The sequence below is a fragment of the Culex pipiens genome, chromosome 3, assembly GCF_016801865.2.
Source record: "Culex pipiens pallens isolate TS chromosome 3, TS_CPP_V2, whole genome shotgun sequence".
In the NCBI taxonomy this organism is placed as follows: Eukaryota; Metazoa; Arthropoda; class Insecta; order Diptera; family Culicidae; genus Culex; species Culex pipiens.
In genome coordinates, this window is record NC_068939.1 from 153517412 (window position 1) to 153532913 (window position 15502).

The 15502-nt window shown below is 35.0% G+C and overlaps 1 protein-coding gene across 1 annotated transcript in view; it reads left to right on the top strand.

The window, feature by feature from the left end:
• Positions 1 to 15502, top strand: part of LOC120416964 (zinc finger CCCH domain-containing protein 13) — a 226185-nt gene that overhangs the window by 16646 nt on the left and 194037 nt on the right. The window contains exon 2 of the mRNA XM_039578883.2: positions 7392 to 8103. The gene's annotated coding sequence lies outside the window, so the exon portion shown is untranslated. The remainder of the gene's footprint in view (positions 1 to 7391; positions 8104 to 15502) is intronic.

Here is a 15502-nt window from a genome sequence, read left to right on the forward strand (position 1 = left end):
TCGGTTCGTTAATTTTATATTTTTGGTCTTGATTATTACTTCAGATAATATATTTTACTTATTTCACTGTGTTAGAATAAACGGTGCTGACTATCATAATTTGTCCAATATTTACTCAAACATTTTCAAATATACTTAACGCAATACTTAACGGAAAATGTATTTGAATTGGTGTCCAGTGAATAACAGTTTTGAAATTTGATTGAACGTTAAACAATATTTGCGCTGATTGTTTGTGAAAATTTCGAAGGAGGGTGATATAGACATTTTAAATCCAAGATGGCGGCCAAAATGTTGAAAAAGTGCATTTTGTAATTAAATAATCTTTCAACCATTCAAATTTGACTAAAGACTTGACAGAATTCAAATTTGAAGTTGAAAGTAAGAAAATGAAATAATACGTAAAGAAAATGTTATGTTCATGATTCGATTATTCGAAGTCCCATACAAACCTTCGGATAATCGAACTTCGGATAATCGAAACTTCGGAATATCGGCTTCGAATAATCGAGAGAAACAAAAAAATATTTTTAAATTCTCTTCCCGAAAGCTATGGAAGGGGTTCCGACATCCGGCATTTAAAAATTGATCAATCACTTTTTTCAAATCAATGTTTTTGTTCAAATTCACTTAAATTTTTTTTTTTGTTTTATTTAACTCTTTTCTGTTCATGCAATTATTATTCGAGATCAATTATTTAATTGAAAAATTGATAATAGTGTCTTAATAGCGGAAAACTCTAAAAGTAATGAGAATTGGATGGAAAGCTTAATGTGCCGAAAATAGGTGTATTTCCCCTATTTCGTAGAGTATGAAACATATGAAAAAAACTTGAATTGTTGCCTACAAATTTATAAAAAAATGTTAAAATAAAAACCCTTTGAAAATATCCTTCAAATTTCAAAAAAAAAAAAATCTCAATAAATGACAGTGAATGAAAACTATTCAACAAATATTTTCCTACGTTGTTGCAACTTAATATTTTTAATCATTTTGTAAAAAAGTGAAGGTAAGATGCAAACTACAGCCAAATTTTCAGTTCAAACTTTTTTTTTTAAACTGAAGTTTGCATAACAACTGCAATCTGCCATATTGAAATTTAAATTTTTTATTTTTGTGCACCACCTAGAATTTTTTTTTAAAATACTTGTAGCGACATAAGAAATTTTATTTTTCTAGTGGTAGGTAATAACAGGGGGTTTCATTAGAATTTACAGAAATAATTACAATATATTTTTAATACAATCAAAATTTGGATGTCTTTGCTTTTTTAAATTTAAATTAATGTATCTTATTTGCGGCAGTAATTTATGGTCTCGCTTAATTTTTTCTTTCACATTTTTATCAAAATATTCGTAATGACACATAATGCACAAAAATCAGACTTGGCCTGCATGGCCAAATGGTTTGGCACCCCTGGACTTTTTAGACTTTATCGTCGATGCTATAATATTGTAGAAAACATTTGCAGAGGATGGTTTTAACTACAATTTCATGGTATCATCAAAGAAAGCAAGAAAACGGGGAAATTTTGGGTTTTAAAGAAAAATAATATTTTAGAAATGACTTTTCAATGAAAAAAATGTTTTGCAATGCATTATTCAATTATACACTAGTACAGTTTTTTTTAATTGTTAGATTTGGAAAAAATCTATGTTCCTCTTTTTTGCGGATAAAACCCAAACCAAAGATTGATGCAAAGCGATGTAATCTCAAGGTAATGCACAAGATATGCTTAAAAATATTTTAAACTAAGCAAAGAGACCATCATTCAGTGTTTCAAAGTTAAGCCCTTTCTATCAATGTAACCATTTATCATCAATTATACGATGAATTCAATCGAATCAAAAAACATCAGGGTATCATTTTCGCCAACATCCTCCAAGCACCGTGACTAACCAAAAGCCGCGCCACTCGTCCGCAAAGAGCGATGGTATTCCAATAACACGACAACAGGTTTCTGACCACCACAGCGATGTTGGCGACGTCTCGAAATACCTGAACGCCCACGTCATCGTGGCCACTTTTATAATCTTGTCATCCACCTCTCCCTACCTCCCTCCCACCAGGAGCACTTGTCCTGCTGTTAATTCTCTGTCCAGCTCCAAGCGGTCCGAATATCATCATCATCCGAAACGAGATAAATCCTCGTGATGTTGACGGTCAGGAATTTGTTTACGTGTCCAGTTCTGACAGTTCTGGAGAGGGGTGTCGTTGCTTGTTGTTGCTGTTTTTTTTATCTGCCTTCACAAAATGTTTGTAAATAAATTAACAGCGCCTTTTTGGAGAACGCTTGACAAGCAGTGGAGAGATTAAATGGTTGGCAGAACCGGATACTCCGGGACGATCGTTGCTTGATGGTTTGGTGATATTTTTTTATTTGCGAAACTGAGTACCGTAAACTGGGGTGACTTTGATAGCCAGGGGTGACTTTGATAGGTTTTTCAAATGCCCGTCAAATTAATATCTAATTATTTTTGAGAATTTTTAGTATGTAAGCATTAAGGGATAGCTTATTATCGAACATATATGCAAAAATGAGACTGTTACACTGGATGTATCAAAATTAGACGCCAAATCAAATTTCTGTCAATGTCACTCCGGGCTATCAAAGTCACCCCACTTTACGGTACCGTAGGATGGATCAAATTTTGAAATATTTTTTAAATAAAATAAAATGACCAGTATTTCTATCAGCTTATCACTCTTGAATAAATTTTCCAGTAATTTATTCAACAAAGTGCACAAAATTTCTCACCAAGAATTTAGATTACCCTTCCCATAAATTCACCGCCCTACGGTGGAACCAGGGGTGCCCCCTCAGCGAACAAAATAGCTATCACTTGAGAGAAATAAAAACTAATTTGCATACGCATAACATTCAAACATTCTTCTTCTCTCCACCCAGCCATTTTTGGGATCCAAGTGTCCCCGGGAACCGGTTCCAACCGAACCAAAAATTTTACTTTGCTCTTCTCGAGAGAGAGAGAGCGTCTTTCAAAACCCCGTCCCCGGGAACACACTTGACATTTCGAGGTGTGCCGCCCCGTGCCACTCAAGGTTCAGAAGGAAAAAGGCAAGTTTGGCCCCGGAGGCAACCGCCCTACTCCGGACCCCAGCACCTCATCGCCAAAGCGGATTTCGAAGTTGGATGGCCAAGTTTTGTATGCTATTTTTATTCGCTTATCGCTGATGTCTCTTGGATTAACCCTTTCTTGGAGGGGTGGAGATCCTGTGAAGAGTGTAGCTTTGAGTTGGGAAAGCAAGGAGAGATTTTTTGAGATGTTTTATCAATATCGCATCAATGTCAAATAATATAAAAACAACTTTTTATTCTTTTGTAAGATCGACGCCAAATTTGCAAGAAAAATAAACGCAATTAATCAATAAACAATTATTTTGGTGAAATGATGTGGGTAAAATAAAGCGAATTCTTAAAAGCTGAATTACATTTTAAATTGGTAGTTACTTAATAGCTAAGATCGAATTTAATTTAATTACTTTTTATTAAATATATCCATAGACAGTACTTTTTAATCGACTTTTTACTAATCTTGAGTCTTTTATCTACTGACCCTTCAACTTGATCCTTGGTCCTTGGAAATTTTCTATATATATTTTTTTGATTTTGTAAAACTTTGTACTTTCATTCCTTATCGTCGCGTGTGTGCTATCTTGTGACACATAATATCTTTTTACTTTTTTTATCTGCCTTCACAAAATGTTTTTTTTTTCATTCAAGTCATACAATTTTGTGGACTGGTCATACAAAATAAGCATGTGAATATTCAAAAATCGAAAAATTGGGTTTCTTCGGAAATTTCTAGAACAAAGTACTGGATGTTATAGGCTCTTTAGAAAGAGCACAAGATTTTGAACCAAACTGCATCAATAACTCCAAAGTGATGAAAATGCATATGGGACATTTATGCGATCATGTACATAACTTACTGCAGTTTGAACCATTTTCAAAGGTTTTGTAAACAAAAACTACCAGCTTTTGTAAACATGCTCAATTTTGGTCTAAATAAGAATATTTTTTTTTTTTTAATATTTTACATACTAAACTTGTTATATTTTGAACACAAACGTACAGATTTTATGTGAAATTGCTGTAACTTATAGAAAATTAAAAGTATGGATGAATAAGAAACATTTTGCATAAGATTTCTTCAAAATGTTGAAAGGGGGATCAAGTTACCCCTAACATTTTTAAAATGCCGGTTTAAAATATTTTTTTAAAACGCTTGGCATGATTCGAAGAGTTCATCTGAGGAAATACCCTTATTAGCCAAACATAGATGAATGTTTAAGCTTTTAATTCATGCAAAAAGTTTATAGTTTTTTGAGAAATTGACAGAGTTATGTGCGATACAAAAAAAGGGGATCACCCAAGTAACCACAAGCACTTAATTGAAGTATTAATTCAGTACTAAATCAGCACTGGAATGTTTTGAAGTAGTAAACAAGTTTTTTCGAATGCCTCAAAGTACCAAAACTTTGCAGCATTACAACTGGCATTAAATCACCATTTACGACCTTGAAAATGTGCTTCAAAGCATTTGATGTTTATCAACAAAGTAACCCATCGATACGGGAAACATTTCAGCCAGGCACGCTCTTATTGAATTTCATCCTTCTCCTGTCATACCGTTCCAATAAGCGTGCGGGCTAAGGCGCAGTTTCCCCAGTGTGCGTCAGTTTTATTTTTGCGTGAACTGGGTTCAATTCCCGCTGACTGAAGTGTTTTTTTTTCTTTTTTTCTGGAAAACTGCAGCCTGTAATGAAGCCAAATTTTACAAAACATATGCCCATAGCACAAAGGACATTATCTAAAGTTCTCTGGTAAATTGAATGACTTTTCTCGCAAGCAAAAAGCTGCTTTCCGGAAGTCTGATACACTTTGTGAAATGTTGCCAACCGTGGACCAAGCACTCCTCGGAAAAACAGTTCCCGTTAGCCGTTAGCCAGTACTTGTCCCTATTATCCTCAAGTTTTCCGTAATTGATTGCACTGTACTTACTGGCTGGCCGCAATTTGCTGAGTGACTCGTAAATAATTTCCGTCCAACGAAATGACAACGGGGTTTTGAACCAGAACCATGAACCAGAATCTCGAAACAGCAGAAAGAAAGTCTTCATTAATGTTCGATGCATCAACCACATCGATTAAAACTTTCAAAACAAACATTCAATTTAGAATACATCAGTTGGCTGGCGCGCATCCTGGAGTTCGACGAGAAAAATGCAAGAATAACATCAAACACATGAAACGCAACAGGAGAAAAAAAAACAAAGGAGGCCCACCACCAAGTGTGTGTGGAGCAGCTGTTCTTTTTTTCCCCCAGCCTTGACGTCGATAAAGCAGTTTTTTTGTTCGAGCTTTCGGTGAAGTATTAAATCAGCATCACTGTGCGCCACTTGAAATATTTCTCAAGGGAAAAGTGCTGATTAAATGTTTTGAAGCATTATTTGCTGGTATTAAATGCCAATATAATGCTGATTTAATGCCGCTATTTAGTGCCTCGCGGTTACTTGGGCAGGTATCCCTACTCTCCTCTATTTTTCGGAAAATAAGGAAAGGGGAAAAGTCCTATTTTATTATTTATTTATTTTTTTTGTTTGGGCGTCCAATTTTTCCGGGAAAAAGGATAAAAAATCCCGGGAAGCATCGAAAACGCTATAGGAATGATTACAGGTACGCTACTGTAAAAAATTTACTTAATATACTTAGATATTCAGAAAATTTTCGCCAGTTGTAAATATTATTATTAAAGTTTATAATATCCTAATTCTGTGACTCCAACGTTCAATATTCTAAAAAGTTTTTTATGTATACAGCAATTCCATTTGAAAAGAGCATAAACCGAAAAACAGTTCTCCGATCGGGCTCAATTTTTTCTGAGGGTTCCTTAGCCGAAATAATTAGACCCGTATTTTTTTTGTTTGGCCGTTAGGGTGGCCTACACCGTGCTAGGGTGGTCCCACCGTGCTAGCGTGTCCAGTTGTGTGGCATCATTAGTTTCCAAGTATTGAGACATTTTTTTTTTGCGGAAAAATATTTTTTTGCGGTACATTGAAATTTCATAAAAATTCAAAACCTTTTTAAACAAGCCCAATAATCTAAATATGATTATTAATGCAAAAAAATCATTCTGGCTCTCAGTTGATGAGACTTCTATTTTCATGGAAAATTTTGAAGTTTTTTGGAAACACATTTTTTTGCCCCCTGATTTTTCAAAAAAAATAAAAAATGTAAATATTGAAATAACAAGCCATAGTTTCAGCATTTGCATGGAAAAAGTGTTTTAAAATGCATTTTACACTAGTTCAGTTGTTTTGCAATCTTTAGTTTTCAAAAAATGTAAAGTTTGACGAAAACAAAAATTTTAGCGAAACAAATTTTATGCGATAATAAACATCAAAAATTTTCAAAAATTCAAAACATTTTTAAATCAACCCAAATATGCCAAAAATGTTCAACCAAAAAATAAAACCCTCCCAAATGCACGTATTGTGCAAACTCAGCGGATATTAGGTCGTCATTGTTCGAGTTTTTTTTTTTCCAACTCCGAAGTCATCTTCTCTACCTCGGAGTCACGAATTCCATCTTTTTAGAACATGGGGTTCGCTGGTAAATTGAACCCGGGTTTCCAGGGCTTAGATGGTTGGTTGCTGGAGAAAACGAAGAGGTACACTCGAATTATCATACGAAAACAGGAAATTTCCGCATTCTAGAAGCGAAGCTTGGAAAATTTTCTGCACACATTCTGCGTTACGGTGGGTGGGAGTGTGTGTCGCACATATGTTAGTAACCGGTGTGTGTGTGTTCTTTGCAAAAATGCAAATGAACTTGGGAATGTCTGCCATCTGGGATTGTTTTCCCGGGGTGCGACCCCACACGTGTGTGTGATGGTCCTTCTTAATTCGATGGAAAATGCTGTTGGTGCGAGGGTGGGGTAATTCAAATTTCATTGGAAAAACTCTGCTGAAACTTGATTACATGCTGGGAAGAAACAATAAGAGTGAATTATAATAATTGTGTTCCGGGAAAATCAGGGAGGGTGAGCATAGTTTATTGTTCCTCCACACAAGTTGATTTTGATTTTTTTTAAGTTCAATTGATTTAATCAAAACTAAAATTTAGATCATTAAAATGTCCAAACCTCTACATGCTCTCGTTCCACTTTAAAAGTTGTTTCTCTTTCTGACAGTTTACAGATTTCTTCAGGCAACGTTCTAAAGTTACCAAAAGTTGTTTTTCCCTTTGGAAAATCTTTTTTTAGCGCCAGCATCCAACTATCTACTCGACTTTTTCTTGTTACTTTTCCAGCCTAATTCCATTTTCACCATTTTTATTTATTTTTCACCGGTTTTCCTCTCGCTTTCCAGCAATCGCCAGCGTCCAGTCGAGAAAGGATCCACGTCCGCGGATGTTCCGAAACAGTTGAGCAAACTTTCTTAACGAAGTGTATTCTTGTTCCGGAAACGTCACGTCACTTCCGTTGCTACCGGGCAAAAAAAAAGCAGAAAGAAAAAGGATTTTCCGCTGCCGGCAAGCGAACAATCAAATACGAATAAATCTGCTGGTGGGTTGCGAGAGAGTGGTGAGCGGAATTGCACTTTTTTATCGGTAGATTTTTTTTCTACTGCAAAGTTTCACGGAAAAAAGCGAAACCAAAATTGCAAAGTGTACCAGACGTTGAGGAAGAAATTAAAACTAAATAAAAGCGAAATAAAAAGAAAATAAGGAACGACCGTCTGAAGTGTGCCTGTTGGAAGTCAAGTGTCGGTTGAAGAAGAAAAAAAAGTGGAAACTAGTCGGGGTTCTGTTTGAAGGTGAAGTGTATTGAATTAAGTTTTGCGATTTATTGGAAGATCCTGAGAAGGGAGAAAAAATCGTTGAAATTTTTACAGCGAGCTCAACTTACAGCACACAAGTGAAAACTCTCCCTTTTGGCTCGCCATAATCGATAGCCTCATGTGCAGTGGAAAGTGACAGGTGACACTCACGTCAGCAAAAGTCAGTTGCAGCAGCGAGTCAAACGCGTCGTGGCTTAGACGGAGACCTCCCGGAGACGGTAGTCGTGATGTTAAAGTGAAGGTAAGATTGTGTCTTTTTTCCCTTGGGTGCTTAATTGATTCAATTAAAATGAGATGGAACTTGGGAAGGGGGAGCTCTGAGTGGGTGAATTTTGCGAGGGGGGTAGGGGAGTAGGTATGCACTTTGTGTGGGGTTTGCAGAAATGATGGTATGCAGATTTTTTTTCTGTCTATTTGAAATTCAAATATCGATTTCAGTAAACTGCGTACATATTTATTCACGTAAATTCAATGTGTTGGACAGCTGCAAATATTTTTGTTTATTTTATTACGCCATGGCAGTAGAATTGCACAACTGAAATATGTCCAAATTGCATTTTTCTGAATAAAGTCTTTTTTCAACAGGTTTTTGATCATTTTCACTTTCAAAAACTATGCAAATTCAGGTTGTTTTATATAAAGATGCATATTAGTGCTGGAGGTCTTGATTACTTAAAAGAGTTCCTACACCTATAAGAAAGACACCTCATTCACTTCCCCGAAAAAAATCAACTTGTTCACAACCATATCACAACATGTTTTCAGTTTGTTGTGAGCTTGACTGCTTCGACGCGAAATTCATTAATTCAAAATTCAACAAAACATCCACCTCCCTCCGTCTTGTACACTATCGCAATAAACATACGAAAGCACTAACTACCGAAAATAAACACACGCCTTTGAGTGGGAAAACATTTCTCCGGGAAAAACATAACTACACACAATTAGCATAATAACCTCGAGTCGCGGTAGGTTAGCTGGCTGCCAACTTACGCACAACACACTCTTGTCGATCGTTTAGAGCGGGAAAAATAAACACTTCACAACATTTAGAAATTTAATCACAGCTACAGTGGGTGGTTTATTAACTGGGTGTAATCTTCCCCAGTTGATAATGTTTACAGGCAATTATTTCGAAAATTTAAAGCCTAATTATGTAGCAATGCATTATGAATTGCTGTTGAATATGTCAACCATAAATATTTTCTGATGACTTTTGAAAATCCAAAATTTTGTAAAACATTGCATTACCATCGCTGGGGGATATTTCCAGCACCATGCGAGTTTGAGCAAAATATTGGCATCAAAATTCAATTTTCGGAGATTGTAAAATAGTGTCCACGTGATTGATGGATGGTCCCTTATATCTCGAACGGTTTTTTTGAATTTTTATTATCCTACCACGTTTTTTTCATGTTGCTCATGTTTGTGACATAACCACCTCACATTTTTGATGTTTACAAAACCATGTATTTTTATTAGATTGGTTTAACTTACGTATTACGTTTGACGGGATTTTTTCATACATTTCGAATGTAATAACAACATTTTTAGAAAATACTCAAAATTTTCACAAAATTACGTATTTTTGAATAAAATACTCCAAATTTCCATTTTTACAATGTGGGTATCGAACGATCGGGGTTTTTCATACATTTCGAATGTAATAATAATATTTTTTGATAATACTCCAAATTTTCACAAAACTACGTATTTCCGAAAAAAAACTCAAAATTTCCGTTTTTACAATGTTGGTATCAAACGATCGGTACATTTCGAATGTAATAACAATTTTTTTTGAAAATACTCCAAATTTTCACAAAACTACGTATTTTCTAAAAAAAAATACTCAAAATTTCCGTTTTTACGATGTGGGTGTCGAACGATCGGGATTTTTTCATATATTTCGAATGTAATAACAATATTTTTTGAAAATACTCAAAATTTTCACAAAATTACGTATTTTTGAAAAAAAAACACTAAAAATTTTCGTTTTTACAATCTGGGTATCAAACGATCGGGATTTTTTCATACATTTCGAAAGTTATTAAAAAAATGAAAATACTCAAAATTTTCACAAAACTACGTATTTTTGAAAAAAAAATTGATTTGATTATTTGATACCCATATTGTAAAAACTGAAATTTTGAAAAGTTTTACAAAAATACGTAGTTTTGTGAAAATTTTGAGTATTTTCAAAAAAAATATTGTTATTACATTCGAAATGTATGAAAAAATCCCGATCGTTTAATACCCATATTGTAAAAATTGAAATTTTGAGTATTTTATTCGAAAATACGTAGTTTTGTGAAAATTTTGAGTATTTTCTAAAAATGTTGTTATTACATTCCAAATGTATGAAAAAATCCCGATCGTTTGATACCCATATTGTAAAAATTGAAATTTTTAGTATTTTTTTTCTAAAAAAAGTAGTTTTGTGAAAATTTGGAGTATTTTCTAAAAAAATGTTATTATATCCGAAATGTATGAAAAAACCTGATCATTTGATACCGTTATTCCAATAACAATATATTTTTGGATTCACTAGAGAAAAAAAAATGCATTTTCAAAATACAGGAAAAATACGTATTTTTGTGAAAATTTTTATGAAATAATAATTTTAATGGATAACTGACATCATCCCAGCAACCGCAACACCTCGAGTAAGCACGTAAATGTATGAAATTTCATAATTTCTATTTTGCGAGACCATTTCTCACCGTTTTGTTGGCACACACATCCACACGCAAGATGAGAGCTCAACTGCTCAACGAAAGTCGCCATCAATATCTTTTTACTTGCGCTAACGATTTCACAGCGCTTAAGATATAAAATTGCTTCCAACTACCGGCAACATGTTCTTTTGACCATTACTTAGTCACTCACTTAAAAAATAATTCCGAAACATGTAGATAATTAGCAAGCGCCATCAAAAAAACAAACGCGCCAAGTCTTTTGACGTTTGACTTTTGACGACCCATTCCAATCGAAGGCTGAAGAAAACCGAGCGAAAAGCGAAGGCAAATAAAAAAACAAATTGTGGCCACCAACACCACCAGCAGCGCCTGCTGGAGTGAGCCAATGATGCTAGGAAACTTTCTCTACAAATGCTGCTTTCCGTGAGTGTTCGCTTAAAATTTCATCACTATTGGCAACACTAAGCAGACCCAAAAGAGTGCTGGAAGAAAAATAAACTGAGCTGAACATAGAAAAATGGGCGTGGGCCAATGCATTCTCGACTGATTAGAATACATTTGGGAAATATTTTTTTTAAATGCTTGTAAAAGGAAAAGAATAACTTTTAGTAAAAGTGAAAATAAACAAAAATGTTAACAAAAAGTTACTCTACTAGTTGGTGTACTTGGTTTTAGTAAATTTCAAAGAACACTTCAGATTATCCAGCATCATTCTAACGCGACCGCTTATTAGGCTTAAAATGGGTATATTTCTCCTAAGCTGAACATTTTTCTGAAAATGTCTCAAATCTTGAACTGAATCGTCCTATAATTTCCAACGATAAACTGTGAAAGCCACAAACAACTAATAAAGCTAAATAATATTTCAATTTATTGTTAACAATAAAAAAAGAAAATAAATCGGAAAGATACAACAACTAAGCTGAATGAAATAGTAGCTGGTTTTGATTTGGTAACAGTGATTGAGGACCTCGTTCAATCAATCAAAAAAATCAAATTATTCGCTCTACAGCATTGCCTTGGCGTTCCCGATTACGGGATTCCTACTCGAAACTAGGTGTCCGAAGGCTTGATTGTTGAGGCAATTGCAAACCTCTTTTTACACCTAAGCTTCCATCCACCCCGGGATTCGAACTGACGACCTTTGGATTGTGAGTCCAACTGCCTACTGCGACTCCACCACGACAGGACCCAGGGAGACGACTCCTACACCTGGACTGAGCTATCGACCTAACCTGTAGGTTAGACCGGGGCCAACATTTACTTCCCCATCCGACAAAAGCGTGATCAGACAAATCTCGTCTCAAAATTTGCCACCGGGACCTTCTGGGATCGAACCCAGGCCGACTGGGTGAGAGGCAATCACGCTTACCCCTACACCACGGTCCCGGCTAATAAACCTCGTTCAATATAAAGCTGAATTTGAAATATTTTTTTGTCCTGAAAGAACGAAAATGTTATTTGTTTTTACATTTTTTAAATGAAAATCTAACCAATATTTTTTTTAAACGTCGCCAATTGACAGTTGAGCACTTGAAGTGACCCTTGTTTCAAAAATATTTTTTTGTATTTTTATTCTGCTTTAAACTCTGCATGTGCCTTCCGAAAGAAATCATTTAGAATCTTTAGTTTGTTCAAATCATAATCAAGAAAATCTTCTTACCGAATTTTTCAATCAATGCTAACATTTTAAAAAGACCAAAAAATCAATATTACAATATAAATTTCACGAATGTTTCATATTTTAACATTGAAAATCGGACCATTAGTTGCTGAGATATCGACATTAAAAAATTGTGGGTTGTTTGGGTAAGACTTAGAAAACATCAATTTTCTTGTTTTTAAACCTTTGCATGGCAATATCTCAGCAACTAAGGGTCGTATCAACAAAGTCCGAAAAAGCAAAATATAGAAAATTTTCTCAGCTTTTCAAAATTATTTTTTTCAAAGGTGGGCAAACATGGGCACTAATTTTTAAAAATGAAAAACTGCGACTATTTTCAAAAAAAGTTATCTAAAAATGGTTATAACTTGAAAACGGTGCACTTTATCAAAAATTCACTAAAGAACTTTTTGATTTCAAATTCGATTTTACATCGAAAAATGATGTTGAAAAATTTTTGCGACCAATATTTCGAATTTTTGAAAAAATCTGTATTGATTCAAAAAATCATAACTCGGTCAAAGATTTTTTGCCCATTCTGGAAATTTCTGAAAAGTTGGCATTTGATGTCCTCTAAAACATATCAAAAAATAAAAAATAAAATAAAAATAGTGTTTTTTTGCAAATCAAGTTTTAGTGACAAAAAGTTAAATAAAAAACCAACAAAAAATTTTTTACCGTGTATCATTTTTTTTCAGTGTAGTCCATATCCATACCTACAACTTTGCCGAAGACACCAAATCGATCAAAAAATTCCTTCAAAAGATACAGATTTTTGAATTTTCACATATCATTTTTGTATGGACAGCTGCCAAATTTGTATGGGAAATTATGTGGACAAACTAATGATGCAAAATGGCTTCTTTGGGCATACCGAAGGCACCAAAAAAGTTTCAGCCGGATTAAAAAATACAGAAAAAATCGAATGACCGAAATCTCAGAGAATTGCTCTGCTTACAAATTCAAATTACATTAAAAAAAAATGAAAATTTGTTTCACTGTTTGTGAAAAAAAAAAAACAAATAATCAAAGTCAAAGATTTTTTCTGTTCTAGAATTTGCCAACAACAATGGAATTTGATGTCTTCTTGAACACATTAAAAAAACGCGTTTTTTGGAAATTGATGCGACAAAAAATCTGCAAAAAAATACCCCTGAACAAATTCTTGCATAAGAGTTGTCCACAAAAGCTTGTTTTCGGGCATAGTAGGGCGTTTAAGGAAAAACATATATTTTGGAGTATTTTTTTCGAAATAAGTGGAAAATCACTCCGTAAAATTTGTTGCAACCAAAACTAATGCATGTACAGCCCATATCGCAAAATTAAGTGGAAAATGGATTTTCCGAAAAATAGTGGAGAGTGGCTTTGTTTTAAGAGCTCTAAAAGTGCCCCTAATATCGCTTTCCATAAAACTTAACCTTGAATTTACATGTTCAAAAAATTGATTTTCAAAGGATTGCTCAGATGCTTTCTATAAATTTGGTCGTAGAAGGCGTAGATTACGAGATAAAATTTTGGTGCCTTCGACAAAGTTGCTTGGATTGGCAAGTCCAACAGCTTTGTAGAAGACAAAAACATTCCCAAAAATATTACTGAAAAGTCAGATTTTCAAAATCACCCTAATCTTGAACCATCCTAACTTTCAACCAAACCAATTGTTGCCCCTTATTAGTTAAAACAACTCTTTTGAAGACAGCAAAGCTCCAAAACTTCACATTTTTTTCGGAAAATCCATTTTCCACTTAATTTTGCAATCTGGACCACTGTGCATTGTGAGAAAGTCACTTGCTGTCTACTTGAAATCTTATAAGAAATATAATTTTCGAGTGAGAATAATATGATATAATTCTGAAGATTTGTAACTTTTAATTCACAAAAATGCAAAATATGTCGGCTTTGCGAGGGCATAAATTGGGTGTTAAAAAAAAAGATTTTTTTTACAAGCTGCATGCATTGGTTTTGGATGTAATTATCAAAAAAAAAAAAAAAAAAAAAAAAAATCACTCAAACTAATTTTTTTTCTCATTGAAAGGGTTTAGTATGAAAATGGTTTTTTCGGTCAAAGTTACCATTCATCGATAAACAACAACATCAATAAAGTGAGCTTTTTTATTTATTTTGTTGAAAAAAGGTTGCTCAGTTTGAACTCACAAAAAGGGAACAACATTTAAATTCAAATAACTGCAAAGTTTGCCGTTAAACGAAAATTTCCATTCTTTTTTCCCAGCCAAAAATCTTCTCCCCTTAGAAAACAGCAGGGCGATGAAAGTTCGTTAACCTAGATCAAAGTTCCGTCGACACGGCCCACCGCCGCGGCCATGGAAACGCGAGATTCCGCCCAGCGCACCCCTCGCTCACCGCAATAAATCTCGCCAAATTGCCATCCCAACGGAATTTTTATTTCCGGTTTTACCGCCGCCCCACCAACGCCGCTCTTTCCCCGGGAAAGTCTGGAAAATTCGATTTTAACTCCGATTCGGTTCCCGAACTTGGCGTTCGATTGTTTGTTTGGGTTTTTGGGTGAAAAGTTTTTCTTCCTCTGCTCTTTGGTTGGCAAGGAGTCGATCAAGTTATTTATTGTTATTATTGCTTATTTTCCCAAAAAAGTTGGTATCCTCCCAGGGAGGTTGGCGTTAATGGGGGAGATTTCTTCCCTCCTGGGGCGAAAAAAAGCTGCGACATTTTCCGGCTAGAATGGCTTTCCTTTTCTCGCCCCGGAGGCCAGGAAAGTGAGGAACCATTAAATGAAATAGAACACGACATTTTCCCGGTCCTGTGTCCTGTGATGGAAGGATAATATTAAGGTATAGACTTACTAACAATCTGCTGCCAGCTTCGGTGCGTGGGTGGCGGGGTAGGATATTTGCGAAGAAGGAAATTGCACGTTTTGGCCATTCCCGGAGGGGGTAGTGGTGGCCATAGATACAGGCAAATTAAGGTGAAAATGTTCGGAAAATGTGCTGCGGAGGAGAGCTGTGCAGGCAGGGTCATAACTTGCTTATGGTGGCGAAAATTGAGGATTTTGCTCATTTCCGAGGCCAGTAACGTGTTGGAGATTATGAGGGGGGGTTTTCACGCGCTTAGACGCGAGGAATCGACAGGGGAAGGGCGCAGGGAAAACCAACGATGGTGTAATAATCTAGCAAATGTTATGTTCATTATGAGGGGGAATTTCACCTCCACTGGAGGCGAGCAAACTCAATAAAATTAGTTGATGAATCAATTTTCGACACGACTTCTGGGACGGGAATGTATTTGGCATTTGGCGAAATTTCATCCAA